This window comes from Paroedura picta, chromosome 2 (assembly GCF_049243985.1).
Source record: "Paroedura picta isolate Pp20150507F chromosome 2, Ppicta_v3.0, whole genome shotgun sequence".
NCBI classification, from domain to species: domain Eukaryota; kingdom Metazoa; phylum Chordata; class Lepidosauria; order Squamata; family Gekkonidae; genus Paroedura; species Paroedura picta.
The window spans coordinates 56,850,468-56,874,952 of NC_135370.1; the positions used below are offsets into that span (position 1 = coordinate 56,850,468).

At 44.2% G+C, this 24,485-nt stretch overlaps 1 protein-coding gene across 4 annotated transcripts in view; it reads right to left on the minus strand.

Annotated features, from left to right (window-relative positions):
• The window catches only part of THSD7B (thrombospondin type 1 domain containing 7B), a 702,862-nt gene that overhangs the window by 561,578 nt on the left and 116,799 nt on the right, over positions 1-24,485 (minus strand). For 2 of the 4 annotated variants that reach the window (XM_077320193.1, XM_077320190.1), the window contains exon 1: positions 13,134-13,322. The exons of 1 other annotated variant lie outside the window; for it this stretch is intronic. The gene's annotated coding sequence lies outside the window, so the exon portion shown is untranslated. Of the gene's footprint in view, positions 1-8,888; positions 8,977-13,133; positions 13,323-24,485 lie in introns of those variants that run through there. One more of the 4 variants, XM_077320191.1, reaches the window with a different exon arrangement.

Sequence of the window (24,485 nt, forward strand, 5' to 3'; positions counted from 1 at the left end):
GGTATCTGAGGTGGCTGTGGCTGGATAGCAAAATCAGTATCTTGGCTTCCATGTTTTTTCCTTCCCTTCTTTCCCCCAGATCACACATGGGACTACCTCAAAGTGTCACCTTTACCAGTCAAGTTTTCATTTTCTGTGCTTTTCTCTTTTAAACCCTCTTTCCCCTGCTCACACCCCATTGACACACTTTGAAGCCAGTCATAAATCACTGCTTTTGCGGCATCAGGGTGTGATCAGCTTGGGATCCCCTTATGTGATTCCCCACCCCCTGACCAGGTTGGGTCTTCCTAAGTAGTCTCTCTTTTTAAAAAAATTGTGTCTGTGGTCCTGCCTTTGGAGGGCATCCATTCCCCTTTTGACATTCCATCATCTGACAGCAAGTCCAGTCACAGCTGTCAAGGGGTAATTGGGAGGCGCTTGGGAGAGGATCTTATTTGCCACTTTCCATGAGTAATTACACTTTTTGGTTTTGGTCTTGGACCTTTCCTTTGTTTCACATCCAATGACTTGTATTAGGCACCCCACTGTCCCCCCCCCCCAAAAAAGGAATGATTCATAGGTTTCTCGCCTACTCTATCTGCAAGGCCTGAACTGAGAGTCTGAGAGTGACTGCTGTCTCTCCCATAGGTCAAACTCCTTTTTCATTTTCCTCAACAAGATGAGTGATAGAGTGCAAATGTATGGTCAAACTCGAATGCAAGGTAGGGTGTGTACGAGGGGTGCACATTGTGGCGTGGGGAGGCCTACTACTTCTCTAATGATACAGAGACCCTTCCCAGTATAGGATCACCCACTGCCAAAAAAGGAGGAGCCCCCCGCAGTTGACTATCCCCCCCCATCAGTCCCACAAGTTCTCCTTTGGGTGGTGTGGCAGATGAGGACACAGAGGAGTGTTCCTCATCACAGACACGTAGTCTTTTTCAAGACTCCAAAGAGGAGCGATTCCTTCCACAGCCCAAGGAACAGCAGTTACTCATGCTATTTCTGGAGGTGGAACCTTACTTTACAAAGCTGGGAGGGGGAGACTGGAGAACCTCTAGCCCCCTCCACATCAAAAGCCACCATGTCTGCATCTGCCCTTGGGATCATCTTCGAGGACGAGCAGTGGACCTCATTCATAGCCTCTTAGACCGGCTTGCAGTCCCAGATTCAGTCCCAGGTTTCAGCCAGATCTTTGGGACCACTTCCAAACGATACTGAGTGACCCCTGTGTTGTGAAGTACAGGATTTGCAAGGCACCATGGGACAGACCCAAGCCACCTTTCCTCATCCACTCTCAGCAGGCACTTGCAGCGTATCCACCCCACTGTTCTCCCTCTGCAGCAGAGACCAATCCCTGCTGGGAGCAAAAGACTGACTCCCTCTTCTCATAAAGGCTGAGCTATCAAAAGCCAAAGGGTATACTGTGCATTTCACGGCAGACTTGTGGAGCTGCCAGGAGCATGTCTACCTTTCTCCCATCCCCCACAGAGGAGTTCTCAGCTCACACTGCCAGTGATTCCCAGCAAGATTCCTGTGATGGGGATGATGTCTTTCCTCCAGGATACAAGTTGATCCTTTTGCATGCTCAGGGGATGGATGAGGAACACACTTTGAGAAACATCACTGCAGTTATTGAGGACAGCTTGAACAAGTGGTTGCGCAGTGGGCAGGTGTACCAGGGCTACATCATCACAGATGCAGGCGCAAATATATTGCCTGCTGTTTGGAATGGCAGGCAGGGAAGCATTGTGTGCATGGCTCACACTTTGCATCTCATAGTTAAGGAAGCTCTTGGTCAGGGGAGGGTGGTGAAGTCCATGTGGGACAATGCCACTTTGGAGATGCAATCTCTTTTGGAGACTTTTCATGAGCTCATCACGCACTTTTCCTGCTACACCCAGTCTGCATGGAGGCTGCGTGTAAGGCAGAAGGAGATGGGTGCTCCATAGCTCAAGCTATCTAGGACATGCCCACCCGGTGGAATTCCACATATTTGATGATGTAGCATCTGGTGGAGCAGAGAGCCATTGTCCAGGATGTGATATTCTTTAATCCCATAATGCATGGTGCAGAGGAGCTGAGCATAAGCTCCTTTGAGTGACTCTCACCCAGATGGTCCATGTCCTTAAGCATTTCCAGGACACCATGGAGGTGCTCAGCATTCATACAGCTAGTTTGGGACAGGTGATTCCCCTCAACCGTGGTCTGGATCAGGCACTGTCCACTGTACTGAGTCCTTCAACAGATCTCCTGCCATGGGTGTGGTCCTGGAGTGTAGGTTGCAGAGCGGTGTCGAGATCCACCTGCATCCTATGTATGGGAAGAACAATTTTAGGCTTGCTTGCATCTGTGACCCACGCATAAAAGGAAGCATTGTTTATCACAATTCTGAACAGTCTGCCTGGCGGGATGAACTCTGTGGTGAGGGGTCCAGGCCTTGCATGGCTCCAGGCTAGATGTTGGGAGGCCTGGCATCAAGTGTGAGAGAGAAGTAGAGGGCTTGGTGGAGGCAGAACGTTCCTCTTCCCAGTCGCCTTCTGTTGAACAAGGTTGCTCCAATGTTAGGAAAAGACAATACTGGTCCTCAGTAGTCTCATGGGAGGTGGCCGGCATCAGTCAACCAATGACAGCTATCAAGGAGGACTCTGCTGAGGTCATGGTCACAGCATACCTTGGAGAGTCCCCCAAAACCCCCCATTGTAATCCCTTGGAGTACTGGTCACAGAAGGCTGCCATGTAGCCTAATCTTTCTACTCTGTCCTGCCTGCCCACCAGCGTTCAGAGCGAATATGTGTTTTCCAATATGGGGCATTTCTGTCTATCAATCTCCCCTTACTCAGGTACCCACCTGTTGACCTAGGCAATGCAGATTGAAGGACGCGATGGTAGCAGAGTAAAAGCTGTGTTTTACTGACTTCACTGCCATCCCATAGGCTTCCATCTGCATTCTATAAGATGTTCACAAGGCTTCGACATGAATCTTCCCCCAAATTTGCTGTAATCATCTCAGTTCCCGTTTCTTCTTGCAAAGCTTGTCGGTGTGACCATAGTGGTCTGACCATGGTATGGCTTTAGCCATTACCATATCCACCTTCAAACCAACACTGAAAATGAGGTCCAAGGTGTGGCCTGCCTGGTGGTTACGGCCAAACACAAATTGTGAGAGCCCTAGTATTGCTATGGCCAGCTCAGCATGGACATTAAAGTCCCACAGAACTAGTAGTCTAGAGAGTTGTAACATCCAGGCTGTTACCACCTATAGCAGGACTGGCATGGCATCTGGCGCTACATTGGGCACAAGGTATACCAGCCAGATGGTCATGTTCTTGATTGAGCCCTACCTGAGGCCAACACATTCAATAACTGGGATTGCTGGAGTGGGAAGGGCCTTGAAAGCCTTCCAGATTAGAATTGCCACCCCTAGTTCTTTAAGGGAGACAGTTTCATCCTCCCTGACCCAGGTTTCTGTCACACACATCAGATCTACTCTCTACTCTGCTAAGTAGGTTTGCAAGGTAGAGGATTTGTTGTTTATTGACCTGGTACAGCATCAGTGTCAGTGTTTGTCACCTTTGCCTCCACCTTGGTGGTTGGAAGGGGCCTGAGCATAGCTGTATTTTGAGTTTCTTACCTAGTTCCACCTCCTGCCACTGCTGTCTCTGCCTCTTCCCCTTATTATCAGGATCCATGACCCCTTTGGGGGGGCCGTTGTTAAGGCTCCCTTGGTCTCACCTGGTGCCTGCGAGCCATACTAGATTCCCTAGCCTGGATTTTCAGGTGATTTCAGCTTTTCTTTCTCTTTCCTCCTAGGGTATTTTCCTAGTTCCCTGGCTATCTGATTAGGGTTGGGTAATCATTTTGGGTTTTGATTTATTTTATTTCTGGAGGGATGACCCTGATCGCTAATTATGGCATCTCAGGTTTGCCCTGTGCCTCATTACTAATACAGTGTTTATTTTCAGAGAGAGATCTTTCCTGATAGCTATCTTGCCTGTGGACTTTGGACTGCAGTCCTCCCTGTTTCCTTGGACAGAATACCTGGCCTGAATGCGACAACTGATTTATTATCATTGCCTGTGTGTGTTCTGAAGACTATGTTGGCAAATACCAGGCATATCCTTGAACATTATACTTGGGGACAGTTATATCAATTCAGCAAAAGGGGAAAATGAATTACATTCAGTTTACAGCACTTGAATATGCCATGAATCTCTCTTAAATCACAGGGAACAGCTTCATTAAAATCCAATCAATATTTTAATTTTAATTAGTGATTAATTAATTAATCCAAAGAGTTTCAACAACCAATTCATGCTTTCAGCCCTAGTTTAGTCAGTCTTTAAATACACCTCATCCCCAAACATTCCAGTAAAACAACATTCCCTGAATTTCCATTCTTCAACTGTAAAATTGTAATCTTACAGTCCAACCTATCAGTAAATAATTCCACCTATCATAATGACTATCTTTGTTTCAGATCAAATATATTGGCCCTGGAAGAGTCAATTCATGTTTTATTGAGCAAATGTAGAGGGAGAAAAAAAAACCCAGACTGTGAATCCTCTGAGAACAACATCCTTTCTGGGAACTCATGGCCATTTATAGCAGGCAACAATGCTCCTGTTGAGTTAAAATTACTAGAAAAAGAAGAGACAGTTGCTGAGATTCAAAGCTCTGTGGGACTCCAATATGCTTGCACAGGTCTGCCAGGGCACAGGCTGTTCCATTCTCTTCATCACCAGGGAATGTTCCAGAAGAATCATGGGGATTCCATAAAATCTAAGAGTCTGAGGCAGCATCTGTTTTCCCTGGCTTCCATCGTACTTTCTGTGCAAGGGCCAAAATCACCAAGGCATTCACACAGTCCCACCAACTAGGAAAGTGGATTCAAAATTAATTTGCTAGAAGACACAAATCATCAAATGGATATTACAAGGTAAAAAAAATACTTATTCCCATTGAAGTCAATCAAATTAAAACAGTTTAATATACTGGTTCAAGTGGATCAAGGTCAAGCTCCATTCAGACACACCCAGTGACCTTTTCCTCTCCCAAAAGCTTTTGTAAGTACCTGTTAAAACACCTCAGGGGCAAAACTGTTAAGCTAGAGTTATTTCCAGTGTTCATTTACAAGAGACACACTGATGTGCTGCAATAGATGGCTTCGTCCTTATCCAAAGGCTTCTCTCTCCCAGCTCACAGCTCAAACATTTTGAAAACGAGGCACGGTTTGCCCCAAAATGGGAAACCATAATAGACACGATATTGATCAGCCTAAGAACAGAAATTCCAGAATGCATTCCCTGAATTCGAAACGTAAGCCATGCAAATAATAAGAAGCATTTCAACAACTCGAGCACACTGCAGGCCAGTGAAGTAGGATTTGATGCAGTTTTGCAGAACATTTGTATACTGTGGCCTGAGGTCTTTATACACAGAATCCTACTGGAAACAGCATAGTGTGTAGGAGGCATTCGGCGGCAAAGGCCTGAAAATGCCTTGATTTTTTTCCTTATCTCCAGTTCAAGTCATGATCTGATTGGCAGCACACGTATCCTTCTGTCTACTGTAGTCTTACTAAAGCTATGCCTTTCTTAAACTTTTTTCGTCCACCTTCTACACCCAATGGTTTCAATCCAGTGATTCTTTCAATACACATTCATTGTCCCAATCAGTTTCTTGATATCGACTCACATTTGCTGTTCCTGTTTTTTTCCCACCTTCTGTTTTCATTCAGCACAACTCAGTCTTGTCACATCCCATCTTACTCCCCAACAGCCAGAGACTTTTCCTTTGTCACTCATACAGTTGTCTTCATATGCCCATTGTCTTTCCAACTCTACCTTCCAATAAGCAAGTTGGTCCTAAACTTAAACAGTTTCTCTTTTCTGTCTCTGCAGGAAACATTTATCTTACTGCTACCTCCCTGTAGAAATATCACAAAACTTCAATATCTACATCCTTTATTCTTCCACTGTTTAATTGAACAACTTGCTGGAACTAACACACACACACCCATCGGTTAGGACTCTACTTGGACTTTAAAATCTAACAACTGTTGGGCAATGGCTTCATCACAATTCAAAGCCTTCTTTCTTCCAGTTCATAGCTCAAACATTCTTGAAGACTTGGCATGCTTTGCCCCCCAAATGGGAAATTGTAATAGACTATACATGATGTCATATTGATCAGCCTAAGAACAGAAATTCCAGAATGCTTTCTGTGAATGTGAAATGTAGGCCATATAAATAAGAAGAAGCACTTTAATAACTCAAAGATACTGCAGGGCCAGTGAAGACACAGGCCAGGAGATTGCACACATTCCTTTTCACTATTCCTCAAATGCTTTACATGTAAGCTTTGTTTTCATTTTTCAGCCCAAAACCACAGCAATGTAGATCTCTATGCCACAGTACACAGAGAGATACAGAACAAGGGACTCTTGAAGGAACTCATTTACAGTGTAACCCAAAACTGAGTTGTACCCTAACCCCATTGATTCATTGTGACTTGGTTTGGGGTTAAACTCTTAATGTACTGCCTTTGAACTGCAAATGATCAGATCACAAAACCTGTTGTGGGACTTAGCTGAAAAAAAGCCACTATAGAGATTTTATATCCTCATTCATAACATAATTACCAGTTCATTGGTCTGGTAGATAAAATATTTTTTTAAATATCAGAATAGCAAGGCATCTATACCTGGCTATATGAGAAGACACTGTTATATCCAGTTGTCTAAAGGACAGCAGTGAAAGCCCATGAACTGCCCCAATCAAATGGCAAAAGAGTGTTCCAGTTTGTATGTATTTACTCGTCATGATCTTAGTGTTCCATGATATCGCATAGAGAAAAGGCAGCAGCGCCTGAAGGGTTCATAGCATGTTCTACACAAGCAAGCCAGGATCTACAGCTGTCCCACGATCTCACCCTGGACCTAAAAGAATGTCTGACCCATCTCTGCAACACAGAAATGGAGAACATGTTTTAAAGTGTCTAATTTCTCCCTTAGTGAAAAATAAAAATGTCACAAAGACAACCAGGGTCTGAGCTGAATCATCTGCTGCCAAGAGCAAAGATGCAACGTTAATTGAAGATGCTGTACATCAAAGGTTAGGTCAATGCACCTTAATGATAATATTCTCCTGCAAAGACATCGGGAACCAACACTCCTCCTCCCTCTCATTCAGCTATGTGTGTTAAGTGCCATCAAGTCACTTTCGACTTATGGGGACACTGCAGATTAACCTCCAAAATGTCCTATCATTCACAGTCATTCTAAGGTCTCACAAATTGAGGACCATGACTTCCTTTATTGAGTCAATCAATCTTGTTGGGTCTTCCTCTTTTCCTGCTGCCTTTGACTTTCCTAGCATTCACCTACAAGTCATTAAATATATATACACAGAGACATGCGTATGCCAGTTGCATTACCAGTTCCAGGATCTGATAATATATACAAACATAAATAGAGAGAAAGTGACCTTACAATTATGTTTTTTTCCTGTTGTACAGTAGCCTTGTTTAATGAACAGATCATTGTACTTCACCTGACACACCTGTTGCCCAACTTATCCTTCAATTGCAGGATGGGATATTGAACAACATATAACAAAAATAAAGCCAAGAGAGATCAGGCAGCCCTGAACTTTTCCAGGTCTGCAAACTTAGGAACCTCTTGTGGTACAGAGTGGTAAGGCAGCAGACATGCAGTCTGAAAGCTCTGACCATGAGGCTGGGAGTTCAATCCCAGCAGCCGGCTCAAGGTTGACTCAGCCTTCCATCCTTCCGAGGTCGGTAAAATGAGTACCCAGCTTGCTGGGGGGGGGGGGTAAACGGTAATGACTGGGGAAGGCACTGGCAAACCACCCCGTATTGAATCTGCCATGAAAACGCTGGAGGGTGTCACCCCAAGGGTCAGACATGACTAGGTGCTTGCACATGGGGATACCTTTACCTTTAAACTTAAATAATAATAATAATAATAATAATAATAATAATAATAATAACAACAACAAATAGATCGGGTTTATACATTTCACACTGTACAATTCAGCAGAGTCAATAAGCAGTTGCCAGTAGAAAAAATATATATATATTCATCCTTCAAGATGATTCAAGAAGAAAGAAAAAAATGTCCTCTCATAGAGTCAAACCAAACCGACACAAAACATCTTGGAAGCAACTGCTACAAACCATACTACTTGTTTGATTGTCCTTGCTGATCCAGAAGTAATCAAGTAGCAGAGAACATGACCCTAAGGCACATGTCAACAGGCTACCATAATGTATACATATGGTACGCAGCAGAAGCATCTGTCTGGTTCTTTGTGTACAGGAAAGTCAAAAAGGAACACTGAAATGGCATGCCAAAAATATAAGCCAAGGCTGCAGTCCAGAGCACAGCTAAACTGCTTAAATTTTATCCACTTCAACTGGGATTTCAGCAGCCCACAAGCAGCATTACAGCCTTAGTCTTACAGGGAAATCCTCCTGTCTGTGAAAGCCTGCTGCATTAACTGCTCTCATTATCACTGAATACTGTTGAAGCATTAAGAAGCTGCTTAAGAAAAATACTAAATAGATGAAACAAAAGGTACAGAAAACCAACTATTCAAAAGAAACGATAACCATCTAATTTATCAAACATAAGACAGTCGGATTGGGCAAAAACAAACAACAACGCTGGCAGGGGCTCATGGGAATTGTAGTCCATGAACATCTGGAGGACCACAGGTTGACTACCCCTGCTTTAAATGACATACAGCTTTGTTTATTTCTTAGGACAAGAATACAGTGCTATTCACTCACGGTGTGTGTGTAAAATGCAGTCATATCACAGCCAATTTAAGACCCCAGAAACAGGCTTTTAGGACAAGTGAGAAGCAGAGGTAGTTGGCCATTACCTTCCTCGGCAAAGTCTTCCTTCCAAGTAGCACAGACCCTGCTTAGCTTCTGAGGGCTGATGAGCTTGAGCGATACATGACGCCTCCCCTCTCATACCTCTCTGTTAACTCTTATTAAACTCAGAGTTTTTACTATTATGAGTCTAAGCTACAATCCGTCTGAAGAACTGGTTTGTTGATTTGACAAGCAAATGTTACTGTTGATCTGTTCAGCTCTCACTCAAACAAATATCTGATCATCATCTCTTTTGTGCAGAGATATCTGATCATATTTTGCATAAAGCAATCTGACTATTTTCACTTCTACTTGGAGGTTTACAGTGCAAAAAAAAAATAGTGGGGGAAATTTATTGCATCTAACTCTGTAATCCTAAAAACATTTTACTGGGATTAAGCCACATTGAATAAATGGGAGTTACTCCTAAATAGACCTGCTTAAACTCACCCCCCCCCCCAGTCATCTCAACACTATCATTATATATGAAATATCAGTAAACATCTTGCAGAAAATGTGCAGACTTAAGGAAACAGATATCCTGCCATAGCTCAATTTCTATTAATATAATGCTAAATAATGCTGTGGTGACTTGTTAGTGGTAACATGCAGCCAGGGGGGTAACTTTGGGCTAGTCACAGTTCCCTTACAGCTGCTCTCAAAGCTGTCTCAAGTCCCACCTGTCTCACAAGGTGTCTGTTGTGGGAACATGAAGGGAAAAGCATTTGTAAGCCACAATGGGACTCTTTCAGGTAGTGAAAAGTGGGGTATTAAAAAAAACGCTCTTCTCTTTTTCACTTTAGTTTAAAAATGAGACTAAAATCTTTTAAAGTCAGAAATAGTGGCGTACATCAGAATAACTGGTTTGGAAACAGTGATGTAAAGCTGCATTTCCTCCCCTTAGAAGACAACATGTATCCATCCAATCCTCAATATATTTAAAGGGAAGACAAAGTTCAAATTTCAGCTAGAAGTTCCTTCCAAATAATTATCCGAAGTAGAATCAGGCAGGTAGCTCTGTGGGTCAGAAGCAACAGAAGAAAGTATGAACCCAGCGGCACCTTAAAGATCAAAGTTTTACTCAAGGTCTAAGCTAATTAGTTGTTCTCAGCCACACCCAGACACCTGTAGAAGCACAGGACAAGCTAACTGCCTGCTCTGCTATTATTTACCAGACTTTTCATTTGCCATGAAGTCACAGCCCCCATCCTGCAGGGTTTTCAAGGGAACAGATGAACACAGGTGGCTTGCCATAGCCTGCCCCTACAAGGCAATCTTAGACTTCTCTGATGGGTCTTCCATCCAAGTACTAAACACGGCTGATCCTGCTTAGCTTCTATTACTGCCCTATTCAGCATTTTCACTGGTTAATTTCAGTTTATCCACAGTACCTTCTCTCCTGTGCTTTCAACAGAATTCTCATCCTCCCCTTTCTTCTTTGAACTGCTTCTCTTCCTAACTTCAAAGGCATTTGTTCCCCAGAAATAGAATTCAGTTCTCTATGCAGACAGCAAGTTAATTTTAATTAAGAGCTAGAGAACCCTATTATTAAAAGCCAATAATACCTTAAGTCACACTGACCCTAAGTGTTTTTTGAGTAGATTAATTCAATCCCATATTATTCTGATGTAACATTATTCCCAGAACACACACTTGAAACACATACTTGGTCCAACTTCTTTCTACCGAACTTATTCTCCCAAACGTGCAGCTACGATCACCACCTTACTTGGAGAGACTGTCCCCTAGAAAATAAGGAGACGTATTGCCAAAGACATAATGACCCTTATCATAAACATACACCAGCAGTCACAGCCATGTGCCTCACTCCTATTTACTCAAAAGTAAATCCCACTCAGCTAAATGGTGCTTATTCCTAAATGTGTGCACATGGGGCAGCAATCTGGCAGTGCAATCACATGCATGTTATGCTAAAGTATAAGTCAATTTACATTAACTAGAGCTTGCAATCAGGTAAGGAGCGAAACATAAATCATCCAAAGAATCTAAGGCACACTGGCAACAGGTCTTCTTTACAGTCATCTAACTTTTTGAAGCAGCCACCCAACAGCAAGGACAAGATAAACTAAAGAGTCTTGAACAACTAGAAATGCGCATCAAAGAACTACTGCTGTCAGTCTTTCTTTACCAAAAAACACATTTCTAAATGGCTTGACCTCAGCATGCTTATTAGAACGTGGCAGAAAACTGAACCGTGGAGATGGCCCAGTTGATCCAAAGAATAATGGCTTTTCAATTGTTGACCAATCCAAAAGGTTAAGCCAGAAAGAACAGGAAGATCCCATTTTACACTCTGAATAGCTCAACTAGAGAAGACAACTGACAGGAGATTCACAATACAACTTCACAGGCCAGTATATAAACCTGTATAAAAGCCTGGCACGAGACACAAACTATGGACAAGAGAAATGACAGCTCATGAAAATAAAGCAATTGTGTATATTGAAGCACTTTTTAAAGAGTAACAATCTTCTCTCCCCAGGATCAATTTGTCCATCTACAGAGGAGAATGTAATTGTGTTTGCGCTGAAGAACAGTGCCCTTAATAAAAAATGTTGATCTTATTAGGAAGTGAAAAAGTTGTTTCCCCCTTTCTGTGAAACAATCTGAAGCAGTTATTAAAGCCCTGTACCACGGAGCACAAAAGAAAGGTCTCCGAAGATTAGCTGCCTTCTAGTTACCCAACAAACCTGTGCTATCCTTGACACTACATCTGAGACACAAATTCATCATCTTGACATTCGGCTACTGCCTGAACCAAGAAAACCACACACACCCCACATTAGTTTTTTACCCTGTATGCTCTACACTAATAGAATATTGAGAAGCCTATAACCTGGGAATATATCTATATTACTTCCCCCGCCCCCAGCAGAGAATACTGTCATAAACAGAGGCACAAATGTTGTGCACCGTCATAAAGAGAACAGCCTCCATCACTATCCAAATTTAAAAAGCATTTAGTTTGACTGAAGGAAAACCAGGACACCCAACTGAAGAGTGAACTCGTGTCCCATTAAAGAGAGGGATTTTTTAAAACCCTAGCGATAAGAAAGACCGTGTGGTTTTTTTTCCCTCAAAGAAATGAATAGCAATTGATGCTCTGCTTCAAGCTATCTGGAAAACAGTCAAAGGAGAGGAAAGTAAAGTGTCTTCAACCACACAGAAGCAGGTAATAAAAACTGGGCTTTAATTTCTCTCCAGAAACGGAGAGAGTTTTAGACCATTTTTATCACCACTACATTCAGACATGGGGTTATCCAATGAGCCACCGTCACTTCACAGGAACACTGACAGATGGATTCTGAGGCGATTACTCAGCAGTAAATTCCCACAGAGTTAGTTGGTAGTGAAGCCCCGCTTAAACATGCACAGAATATCAAAGCCTAACACTGTTGCTTTCAAACTCCTACAAGAAGTACGCAGCTCACTTCGGTCCTACGCACGTTTACTCAGAAGTCCCACCAAATGCAGTGGCGTTTGCTTCGCGGTAAGTGCGTTTAGGATCGCAGGTCAGCGCGGGAAACCGCGTCCGCTCTCTTTTCAACGTGCCCAACCGCACCGCTGGGCAATAAAAGAGCGACGCGATCTCTGGGCGATGCGGGTCTGACCTCCCGTCGACTGAGGGAGGGGGGGACAGCCCCAGCAGGCTGCAGACGGCCGCAAACTTCTCTCCGTATTAAATGGGGGGGGGGTCGAATCTGAGCAATCGCAATGCAGATTCACAAGCAGCCCGAGAAGGACTCCGGGGGGGGGGGGAGGCATCCAATCGGGGAGCCCGTGGGACCGTTCCCGACACACCAGACCGTTCCGATCCATTAGGAGCCGGCAGTTCGGCGCAAGAGCCGCTTCGGGTCTTTCCACAATCTTGCAGGGATGTTGTTGGCTGAGGCTGGATGTTAGGCGGGAAAGGGTTGATATATTCTTCCCCTGGCAGAAGTCAGCGGGATCCTCCCGCGGGTTCCGGGCATGTGGCCGCGCTGGCTCGCTCCCCCCCTCGGAGCCGACACGCAACCGTGCCGGAGCAACTCCCAGCCGGCAGGGTTCGGCGGCTGACCGGCGCTTACTCTCGCCCCGCCGAGAGTCCGCGCCGGCTGCCAAGTTCGCCTCCTGGTCAAACGCGACCGGCACATGCAAAGAGCAAGCCACCCGAGCGAGCCCGGCGCAAGAGCCCCGCGCAGGAAGAGGCGGCGACCGTGGCCGGCTCGCTGCGAGCCGCCCGCACTTACCGAGCTCGCCGCGGTCTGGCCAAGTGAGCGGCGACTGCAGCCGCGCGCTTCCCCCGGCACAGGAAGATGGTGGTTTGGCAGCAGCCCACCCATAGCCCGGCGCGCACCAGCCGCGAGGTGTTCGGCTTCGGAGGTGGAGGCGAGCGAAAGCGCGCCGGCGAACGCCATCTGCTGCACGGCGCCGCCACGCCATTGGCTGCTCGCGGCCTCCCGCCGGCCGCCGGCCCCGCCCCTCCCCGCTCGGAGAATGATAATGGGCAGGGCAGGGGAGGGGGTGCCCGGCGGCCAGAGCCCTGACAAGCGGGGCGGCATAACGCGGCTGGCCTTCCGCAGGAGAGCGTCGAGGCTCGGGGGCCACCTTCGCCCCCAGCAGCCAAAGGGTCTCTCCGGGCTCCTTCCCGCTCGGTCGAGGCAGACCCAGTCCGAAAAGTGCCGCCTTTTCCCTGTTCTCCCCCCGGTAGGGATGGCCAGCGTTTCGGCGGATTGCAAAGGTAGCGACCGGCTGCGGTTGGCCACCTGTGCCGCAAGGGCCCTGCCCCAGGGAGGCTGGGGGGCGACCGCCTGGCGCTCGTGGCACGCGCTGGTCGACAACCGCCCCTCCCGCGACCACGACAGCGCGTGCAGGTGGAAAGCAGGACGACGGAGACCGAGTTTGGGGGTCCTAAATGCGAACTTCCCTAAATGCAAACTTGAGATTGAGACCATGGCCGCCCTTTGAGAGAGAGGGAGGGAGGGGAAGAATTCCCGGCGCAGGCTGCTCCGCTTGGCCGCCCCTCAGCCGCTGGAGGCAGCCTCCTTGGGGTATCCCGGCCGGCCTGAGGCAGTCGAAAGGGGTACGAACGTCCTTGCGGGGGGGGGGGGAGAGCAGACTGGCTCCGAGGGAATCCCCATCAGGCCAGACATGGGCCCTGGACAGAGAGGCGGCCTATTGGCCCAAGAGAAACTGGCGGTGAATATGGCCTGTGAACATTCGAGGCTGCAGCACGGCCCCTCCCCCCTTCCTAATTGGGTACCTAATATTTAAGATAAAGCTGGCCCCAAGCAAGCTCAAGGGGCCAAGTTTTATTCACGGTATGAGTTTTCCTGTGCACGCACTCTTCCTCAGATACAATATCATACCCACTTGAATCTGTCAAGACTTTATGAAAGAGCAAAACATCCAGGGAGTGGGTAAAGGTTGGATCTACCTGATTTTAGACAGGTCCTCATGAATCCATGATTTTTACATTGAAAAAGAAATAATACCTGCCAGTATACCGTAGTCTATAGAACACATCACAAATCCACACCAGGGAGCAAAAACAGGGATACAAAGCAATGGATCCTGATGGATTCTCAGGGTTTTTGCATCAGGGCACCCCCAAACATATCAAATCACATATGTCCATGGCCACAGCTGACACCGCACCAATCACAGATCCATGCCTACATGGCAACACCAGGGAGCAAAAGCATAATTCCGAAAGCATGGATCCTCAGGGGTTTTGCATTGGATCACCCTAAGCTCACCATCAAATCACATACCCTGCCCATGGCCACATCTTGCACCACAAAAAAGCATGGATCCACACTTTTGTGGAGGCACCAGGGAGCAAAGCAAACGGTTATTATTATTTTTTTTTGCAGTATCAGCTGTTGGTATGGACATGATATATGATTTGATAGTGAGTTTGGGGTGACCTATGAGCCTCTTCCCCCTTCAAGGATCGCTGTTGTGGCAAGGGGGCTTGCGTAGTTCAGTGAAGCTATGAGCTATACCGTGCAGGGCCACCCAAGACGGACAGGTCATAGCTGAGAGCTCTGACAAAAGGTGATCCACTGGAGAAGGAAATGGCAAACCACTCCAGTATCTTTGCCATGAAAACTCTATGGACAGTTCCAATAGGCATAACGATATGACGCCGGAAGATGAGCCCCTCAGGTCGGAAGGTGTCCAATATGCTACTGGGGATGAGCAGACGGCTAGTACAAGTAGCGCCAGAATGAATGAAGCGACTGGGCAAAAGCCGAAAGGACGCTCAGTTGTGGAAGTAACTGGTGGCGAAAAGACAGTCCGATGCTGTAAAGATTTTTATTCCATAGGAACCTGGAACGTCAGATCCATGAATCAAGGCAAGCTGGACGTGGTCAAACAAGAAATGACAAGACTGAACATCGACATTTTAGGAATCAGTGAACTAAAATGGACAGGAATGGGTGAATTTAATTCAGATGACCATCAGGTATACTACTGTGGACAAGAATCTCGCGGAAGAAATGGAGTAGCCTTCATAATCAATAAGAGAGTAGGAAAAGCAGTCTTGGGATACAATCCCCAAAATGACAGAATGATCTCAGTTCGAATCCAAGGCAAACCATTCAACATCACAGTGATCCAGGTCTATGCCCCAACCACTGCTGAGGAAGAGGATGAAGTTGATCAGTTCTATGAAGCCCTACAACACCTTCTAGAAGCAACGCCAAAAAATGATGTGCTTATCATCATGGGGGATTGGAATGCTAAAGTAGGAAGCCAAAAGATAACCGGGATAACAGGCAAGTTTGGCCTTGGAGTACAAAATGAAGCAGGGCACAGGCTGGTAGAATTTTGTCAAGAATACAATGGTCATAGCAAACACTCTTTTCCAACAACCCAAGAGACGACTCTACACATAGACATTACCAGACGGTCAACACAGAAATCAGATTGACTATGTGCTCTGCAGCCAAAGATGGAAAAGTTCTATCCAGTCAATAAAAACAAGACCAGGAGCTGATTGTGGTTCAGATCATGAGCTTCTTGTTGCAAAATTTAGGCTTAAATTGAAGAAAGTAGGGAAAAGCACTAGGCCACTCAGGTATGAACTAAATCATATCCCCGAAGAATACACAGTAGAGGTGACAAATAGATTTAAGGAATTAGATCTGATAGACAGAGTGCCTGAAGAACTATGGACGGAGGTTCGCAATATTGTACAAGAGGTAGCAACTAAAACCATCCCAAAGAAAAAGAAATGCAAGAAATCAAAATGGCTGTCTGAGGAAGCTTTACAAATAGCTAAGGAGAGAAGGGAAGTAAAAGGCAAGGGAGAAAGAGAAAGATACACCCAATTGAATGCAGAATTCCAGAGAAAAGCTAGAAGAGATAAGAATGCCTTCTTAAATGAACAGTGCAAACAAATAGAAGAAAACAATAGAATGGGGAGGACCAGAGATCTTTTCAAGAACATTGGAGATATGAAGAGAACGTTTCATGCAAAGTTGGGTATGATAAGGGACCAAAATGGTAGGGACCTCACAGAAGCAGAAGAGATTAAACAAACTATACAAGAGCGAGCTTAACATCCCTGATAACCACAATGGGATAGTTACTGACCTGGAGCCAGACATCCTGGAATGTGAAGTCAAATGTGCCTTAGGAAGTCTGAGCAACAATAAAGCTAGTGGTGGTGACAGCATTCCAGTTGAAATCTTAAAGGACGATGCAGTAAAAGTGCTACACTCAATATGCCAGCAAATTTGGAAAACTCAACAATGGCCACATGATTGGAAAAGGTCAGTCTACATTCCAATCCCAAAGAAGGGCAATGCCAAAGAATGTTCAAACTACCGCACCATTGCACTAATTTCTCATGCTAGCAAAGTTATGCTCAAAATCCTACAAGCTAGGCTCCAGCAATATGTGGACCGAGAACTTCCAGAAGTACAGGCAGGATTTCGAAGAGGCAGAGGAACTAGAGATCAAATTGCCAACATACGCTGGATCATGGAGAAAGCTAGGGAGTACCAGAAGAACGTATACTTCTGCTTCATTGACTATGCTAAAGCCTTTGATTGTGTGGAGCACAACAAATTGTGGCAAGTTCTTAAAGAGATGGGAATACCAGAGCATCTTATTTGTCTCTTGAGAAATTTATATGCAGGTCAAGAAGCAACAGTGAGAACTGAACATGGAATCACTGACTGGTTCAAAATTGAGAAAGGAGTTCGGCAAGGCTGTATACTGTCGCCTTGCCTATTTAACTTGTATGCGGAGCACATCATGAGAAATGCGGGATTAGAGGAGTCACAAATTGGGATCAAGATTGCAGGAAGAAATATCAACAACCTCAGATATGCAGATGATACCACTCTAATGGCAGAAAGTGAAGAGGAACTAAAGAGCCTGTTGATGCGGGTGAAGGAGGAGAGTGCAAAAGTTGGCTTGAAACTCAACATCAAGAAAACAAAGATCATGGCATCCGGCCCTCTCAATTCCTGGCAAATAGATGGGGAAGAAATGGAGATAGTGACAGGTTTTATTTTCCTGGGCTCCAAGATCACTGCAGATGGGGACTGCAGCAAAGAAATTAAAAGACGCTTGCTCCTGGGGAGGAAAGCTATGGCAAATCTAGACAGCATCCTAAAAAGCAGAGACATCACCTTGCCAACAAAAGTGCGTTTAGTCAAGGCTATGGTATTCCCAGTTGCAATGTATGGCTGCGAAAGTTGGACCATAAGGAAGGCCGAGCGTCAAAGAATTGAGGCTTTTGAACTCTGGTGCTGGAGAAGACTCTTGCGAGTCCCTTGGACTGCAAGGCGAACAAACCGGTCAGTCCTAGAGGAGATCAGCTCTGACTGCTCTTTAGAAGGCCAGATCCTGAAGATGAAACTCAAATACTTTGGCCACCTCATGAGAAGGAAGGACTCCCTGGAGAAGAGCCTAATGCTGGGAGCGATTGAGGGCAAAAGAAGAAGGGGACGACAGAGAATGAGGTGGCTGGATGGAGTCACTGAAGCAGTAGGTGCAAGCTTAAATGGACTCCAGGGAATGGTAGAGGACAGGAAGGCCTGGAGGATCATTGTCCATGGGGTCGCGATGGGTCGGACACGACTTCGCACATAACAACAACATGAGCCTCTTATGGCGCAGCTTGGTAAGGCAGCAGCAATGCTTTCTGAAGCTGTCTGCCCATGAGGTTGGGGAGTTCAATCCCAGCAGCCGGCTCAAGGTTGATTCAGCCCTCCATCCTTCCGAGGTCGGTAAAATGAGTACCCAGCTTGCTTGCTGGGGGGTAAATGGTAATGACTGGGGAAAGGCACTGGCAAACCACCCTGTATTGAGTCTGCCATGAAAACTCTAAAAGGCGTCACCCCAAGGGTCAGACATGACTTGGTGCTTGCACAGGGGGATACCTTTACTTTTGGGTGACCTGTTTGGGAAACCCTTAGGATCTATTAGGATCTCTGATTTGGAAACACATTTTTGCTCCATGGTGTTGCCATGAATCTATGGATCTGTGATTTTTGTGGTGTATGCTGTGGCTATTGATATTATAGGTGAGCTCATGGTGAATTTGGAAGGATCTAGTGCAAGCATCATGAGGATCCATGCATTTCAACTATGTTTTTATGCCATTATGATGCATGATTTTTGTGATGCTGCCCATAACTGGTTTTATTTCAATATATAAATCATATGAATTCATGAGGATCCATGCCTCAGATCCACATTTCAGTGCTGCTGCAGCACCACAAAGTGTCGGATCCATTATTTTAATGGTCCAGTCCATAATCCTGGCTTCCACATGTGATTTGATACTGGTTTTGTTAGCATTCAGTTTTAAAAAGTGGAGGATGCACGTAGATACAACTTTTCTTCCAAAACAACCTAAGGACAAGGCAGGTGGTCTATTGCCCCAGGGAGAAACTGAGAGTGAATAGAACACCCAGATAATCTGTAACAATTCAAGGCTGCAGCACAGCCCTCCCCCCATTCCTAATTGGGTACCTGATATTTAAGGTAAGGCTGGCCCCAGGCAATCTCAAGGTGTAAGACTTTATGAAAGAGCAAAACTTTCATTTTAGAAAGGCAACACTGTTAAAACCTCCAAGTCATTTGGTGCCCCGAGGTGGAGAATAGGGGTGTGTGTTTATCTTTTTTCTCCTTAGCTGAGGTTAGGGATGTCAGCCTCCAGGTGGGACCTGGGGATCCCTCAGAATTACAGTTTATCTGCAGACTACAGAGATCAGTTCCTCTGCTTTGGAAGGTGGCGTTTATGGCACTGTGCCACACTGAGGTCTCCATCTTCTCCAGGCTCCATCCCCAAATCTCTAGAAATTTCCCAAACTGGATCTGGCAACCCTACCCCTTATCTATCCCCTGCTGGTGGCCAATGGGGTGCGGGGGACAGGACCTGGCAACCCGAGATGAGCTATTTGCTTAAAGGCTGTGGAGGTCTTTGTTGTTGCCCTGTTAGGACATAACTGGCTATCAAATTAGATGTGTTTGAGATTTGTACACTCCCTTTCCTTTTACTATCGAAGGAAAGTAAGGGTAGATCATCTTCTCATTAACCCTTCTGTATGGAAACTTTACAAGAAGTATAGTGAAATCCTACATACCATTACTGCAGTTTAAGCCAGAGTTAATCTCTTAATGTGCATTAGTCAAACCATGTTGTTGTTTAGTCATCCGTACTGTTTTATGCAAAGGATGATTAGAGATGTGGCCTCATTGGCTTTGCAGATTTTTTTAAAGTTGCTTTGGTACCAGCTGCCACAGTACGAGGATCTTCACTGCATGACTGAAGGAATATGAAAGAAAATGTTTTTAAATCATATGTTCATTACAAAAGACATCCTGTTTAACAGAGCATTAATTGGTAGAATGTATGCCAGCCACGTGGAAGGCTTCAGGTTCAATCCCTGACATCTCTGATTTAAAAGGATCAGATAATGTCAAACATTAAGCCCCTGAAGAACTGCTGTCAGTATTAGACAATGCTGACCTTGGGGGCCCAGTATTTCTGATTCAGTAGAAGGCAGTTTTGTGTGTGTGTACCTGAGGAGTTATATATGACCTCACTCTCTGAAACTTCATTGTTGGCTCTGCCTCCTTTGACAGCCATTTTGTAGTTGGCTCAGCCTCTTGTGGTGAACATTTTGTAATTGCATCTATCACCCTGTGTCAGAAATGCCCAGCAACACACAAAATGGTGGGAACTACTTTTCCAACTCTACGAGTCCATTAATTTTCAATTCCATTCCATTCCATTAATTTATCATAGCATAAGATTTTGTGGAGAGACACTTATGTATTAATCTATTGTGCTACAAGATAAATTAATTTTGTTTTTATTCACAGTTTCTCCTCAGCTGAGGAGGTCTGTTGTTGAGGGGTTGTTGAGGTCTCTTGGTCCGTTAAGACATCACTGATTACCAAATTAAATATGTTTGAGATTTATATACTCCTTTGACTTCAACATACAGGCTTCTTTAAGCTTTTACTTTATTTTCTTCTCCTCCCTTCCTCCCTTTTTGAAGAAGTCAGTTTCTCTCCTCAGGTTCCACTTTGTAGTAATTTATTATTATTGTGTTCCAGACAGACTGAAAATATGTTTTTTTGGAAAACAGTGAAGCAGACAACTTTTTATTCTCCATTTTTGGTCTTTAAGATTCATTAATTGGTGTCTTCAAGGTAAAGATCTAGTTGTTCAGTCCTCTTCCTCTTTTTGTCAAGGAAGGAAACCAATTATCCTTCAAGGATTATTTTGTGGTTTTCTTAAGTAAAGTAGTAAATTTTTCTTGACAGCGCTGTACAAAAAGCCTTATAATGTTGCTTATATAAGTGCACAGACATTGCTGGGGCCGAAGTATCAGCATTATCATGCAAGGTGGGACAAGAAGTATTGGTAGCCCCACTGCATTGGCCCACAGCACAATCCACAGATACAAATCACGCAAGACGTGTTCTTTCTTTTTTATTGTTCTTAATAAGCTTGCACAGTATACTGTGTTATTTAATGGGTCTTATTAAAACATATGACATAACTTTTGTGTTTGGATTTTTGCCCCTTGCACTGTGAAGGGTGGGTAAGAGTGGTCAACTTCTGAACTGGTTTTTCTAGGTCTAACAGCAATTTAACATGCAGGCATTAGCAGGTGTTAATGTTTGACTCAGTCTTGTTAAAAGCTTCCCGCTGATTCCTGCAATCTAGCAGCTGCTAAAGATACAAGGCCAGGTCTTTTTAAATGGAGTTGAGTGCTACCTTATTTATTAAATGCAACATACAGAGTTGGGGAAAATGTATAGATGTTGTACTCCCTTAACTAAAGACGCTTAAACCCAGGGAGCAAGTTTTCCCTTTTCACTTGATGTTTTCCAGTTCAGTTCTGTTGTCTCTTCAATTTAGTGGATCATTTAAATTCACCTCCAGTTTTGCTAATATAATGGCCACCATGGTTATTTTTGCCTCTCAGTCTTTTTCAGTGACTTCTACGGTGTTAAAGACACATCTGATCCATTTTAGGTATTTCTGTTTTCAAATGGAAGATGGTATTACCTCTTTCTACAAAGGCAAAGGTGCAACTTGATACCAACTCTAATCTAATCTACACTCTGCCTAATCTAATAAAATCCACAGTACATTATACAGAAATTGTAGACATGATGATTCTGACCTGCAATTGGTTTCCCCCTTTTCCTTTAAAAAAAATACTTAGTCTGATAAAAAGTTCTAGAGAATGTGGCCACTATTTAGTGATGTTTTGGTGAGCACTAATAAAAAGCATTACTGCTGTTTCATTTCTTGGATTAACCTCAAGTGTCAGAGGTTGCTAACTGATTTAGTAAAGTTGGTTGTTATGTCAAATGCCCTTCATATCCAGGGATTCATGCAAGGTCTGCACTGCCTGTCTTACCACTGAGTGCAACAGTACCTATATTAAAAAGCCAGTTCAGAATTATACCCTGTTCTAAATATTGTGAACCCCAAATGACAGATCTAAGTATATGATTAGGAAGAGTACATACAAATAAGTAGCCAACAAGTCATGGCTCAGCTGTTTTTCCATGTTTCTGCAAAGTCTTTTTAAAGGGACTTAATGAGGTTTGCAGGGCCACAAGCCAAATGAACTGGTTTGGGGTTCAGTCCATGAGCCACCACATACCCTGAACCCAACAACTTTTTCAGGGACAAGTCCATCCCTACAAGTGACAACTAATTATGGTGTCCTCTGTGGAACATGTGAACCAAATCTGACCTGCTATCCCTCTGCCTTAAGGGTATCTCTAGAAGCATTTGAAGATTTATTTATGGGCCAAGTAATTTCTTTTGTCCTCACATTTCTTCTTTATTGAGCTCTCAGCAAGTGGGGGAACCTTCAGATTGTGTTAGTTATCCTTAAATTGGAAGGGCAATTCCTCCCATTTTCAAACAAATTCCCCTAGAGCAGTGGTCCCCAACCTTTTTATCACCGGGGACCACTCAACGCCGGGGACCACTCAACGCCTTTTACTGAGGCCCGGTGGGGGGGGGGGGTAGTTTACTCCTCTACTCTCAACTACTGCCCTAGCGCTCTCTGATCGCTATGGTAATGTTTAAACATCCCTTCAAAATAAGATACAGACACGCCACAACAATGAAGCGTGTTGTAAAGGGCTGGGGGGGATGAAGTAAAGGGCCGGGGGAGGGGGAGAGAAGGCATCCTTCGGGGCCTACCTCCAATTAGTTGAAGGACCACATGTGGTCCGCAGCCCACAGGTTGGGGATCGCTACCATAGATTTGTTCTGCTATTACATTAGGCGAATACTTAGAAATTAACAGTTAAGAGGGCTTTTAATGTTTCGTTTGTTTGTTGTTGTTGTTGTTAGTTGTGGAGTCGTGTCCGACCCATTGTGACCCCATGGACAATGATCCTCCAGGCTTTCCTGCCCTCTACCATTCCCCGGAGTCCATTTAAGTTCGCACCAACTGTTTCAGTGACTACATCCAGCCACCTCATTCTCTGTCATCCCCTTCTTCTTTTGCCTTCAATCGCTTCAGGGAGTCCTTCCTTCTCATGAGGTGGCCAAAGTATTTGAGTTTCAAATGTTTTGTTTAGCAGTGTTTAAAATGGGAAACCTACAAGAAGTCGATTTGAGAGCAGTTTGGTCAGTCACTGGAAACATAGTTAGGAGCCCTTTAGTCAGTAACTTGCAGTCAGTTTGAACATTCAAAGCTAGACCACTAATCTGTCTACCACAAGGACTGAACCTGGGACTTTCAACTGCAAAGCATGTATGTTACCACCGAGCCACAGAATCAGAGAATAAACCCTAAAGCATTGCTTGCACTTCTCAAGAGTTCCTGCTACTGTTTGGCTTAAGAGTCGTTTGCTCACCAGGAAAATGTTAGCTACAAATACGCTTGAGATCCAGCAGCTGTAATGCTGCAGGTAGATATCTCATCTAGTTTTTAATGAAGTCAGCTCATGCTTTTTGCCTGTGCTGCACAGCACCTTCCTCCATCAAATTGTTATTTTGTTATTTTGTATTTTCTAGTCTTAGTCAAGAATTCCTTTGTGCTTAAAACCTATACAGACTATTAAGTTATTTAATATTTTTAATTTATTTAATACTTTTTATTTATTTAATACTTTTTCAAGCCTGTTTTCTATTTAGCTGTTGGTGATTTTGGAGTAGTTTATAATGCCCCTTTGCACAACCCTTGCCATTGCCCTCCTCCTTCCCCCAAAGCAACATTTCTCACCAGAGACTAATGTTGCCAATGTTAACAGGATCTATTAACTGTCACAGGGTATAAAAATATACCCCCAAGCCAACTGAAACAATGTCACACCATGTAAAGATAATAAACAACAGTAAAAACCTCAGTTTTCATATGCTGGCCATAATTAATATGTTTTAACCAGTTTCTCAATGAAAGACAAGGAAGAAATCAACGTTTTACGCACAGCAGTTGTGACTTCTAGCCACAGGAAAGGAGGTTCAATTCAAATAGCAGGACAACAAAGGCAAAGCCAAGTGAACTAGATATGAGATGCAGAAAATGACAACCCATTTTTGGAATGTAAACATCAAGATAACATAGGAGATGTAATCAAATTGCATGATTTTATAGTTGGTTAATATTAAAGTAATTTAGTCATCTCTAATATTCTTATATTGATATTTCAGATAGTTATGAAGATTCTATGAAGATCCAATCTAGCACTGCTATGACTTTTACTGTTATTATTTCTGCCTTAATGAATTACCAAGGGGATACAGATCCTTTCAATTCAGGAACGTTTCAATAATGCCTATATGTATTCTGAAGAAAATCCTGTGACGATATTAAAATATGTGCCCAGGATGTCTTCAATTGTTGTGTCTCGTGATTTACTATTTGTGGAAAGATCATTGTCTCTGCCATTTGTTATTTTGCATCGCTCATATTATAAGTAGATAAGCATTTACAAATATACCGTCATAACCTTCTCCTGTGCAACCAATCTTTACTGTTACAAGGTGTTATCTTGAACTACAAATTTCAGATACTGTTTGTCATTATTCTGTCTCTTATATCTATTATAGATCTTGGCTGTGTCTTATAGGGCTTTTTTCTTCT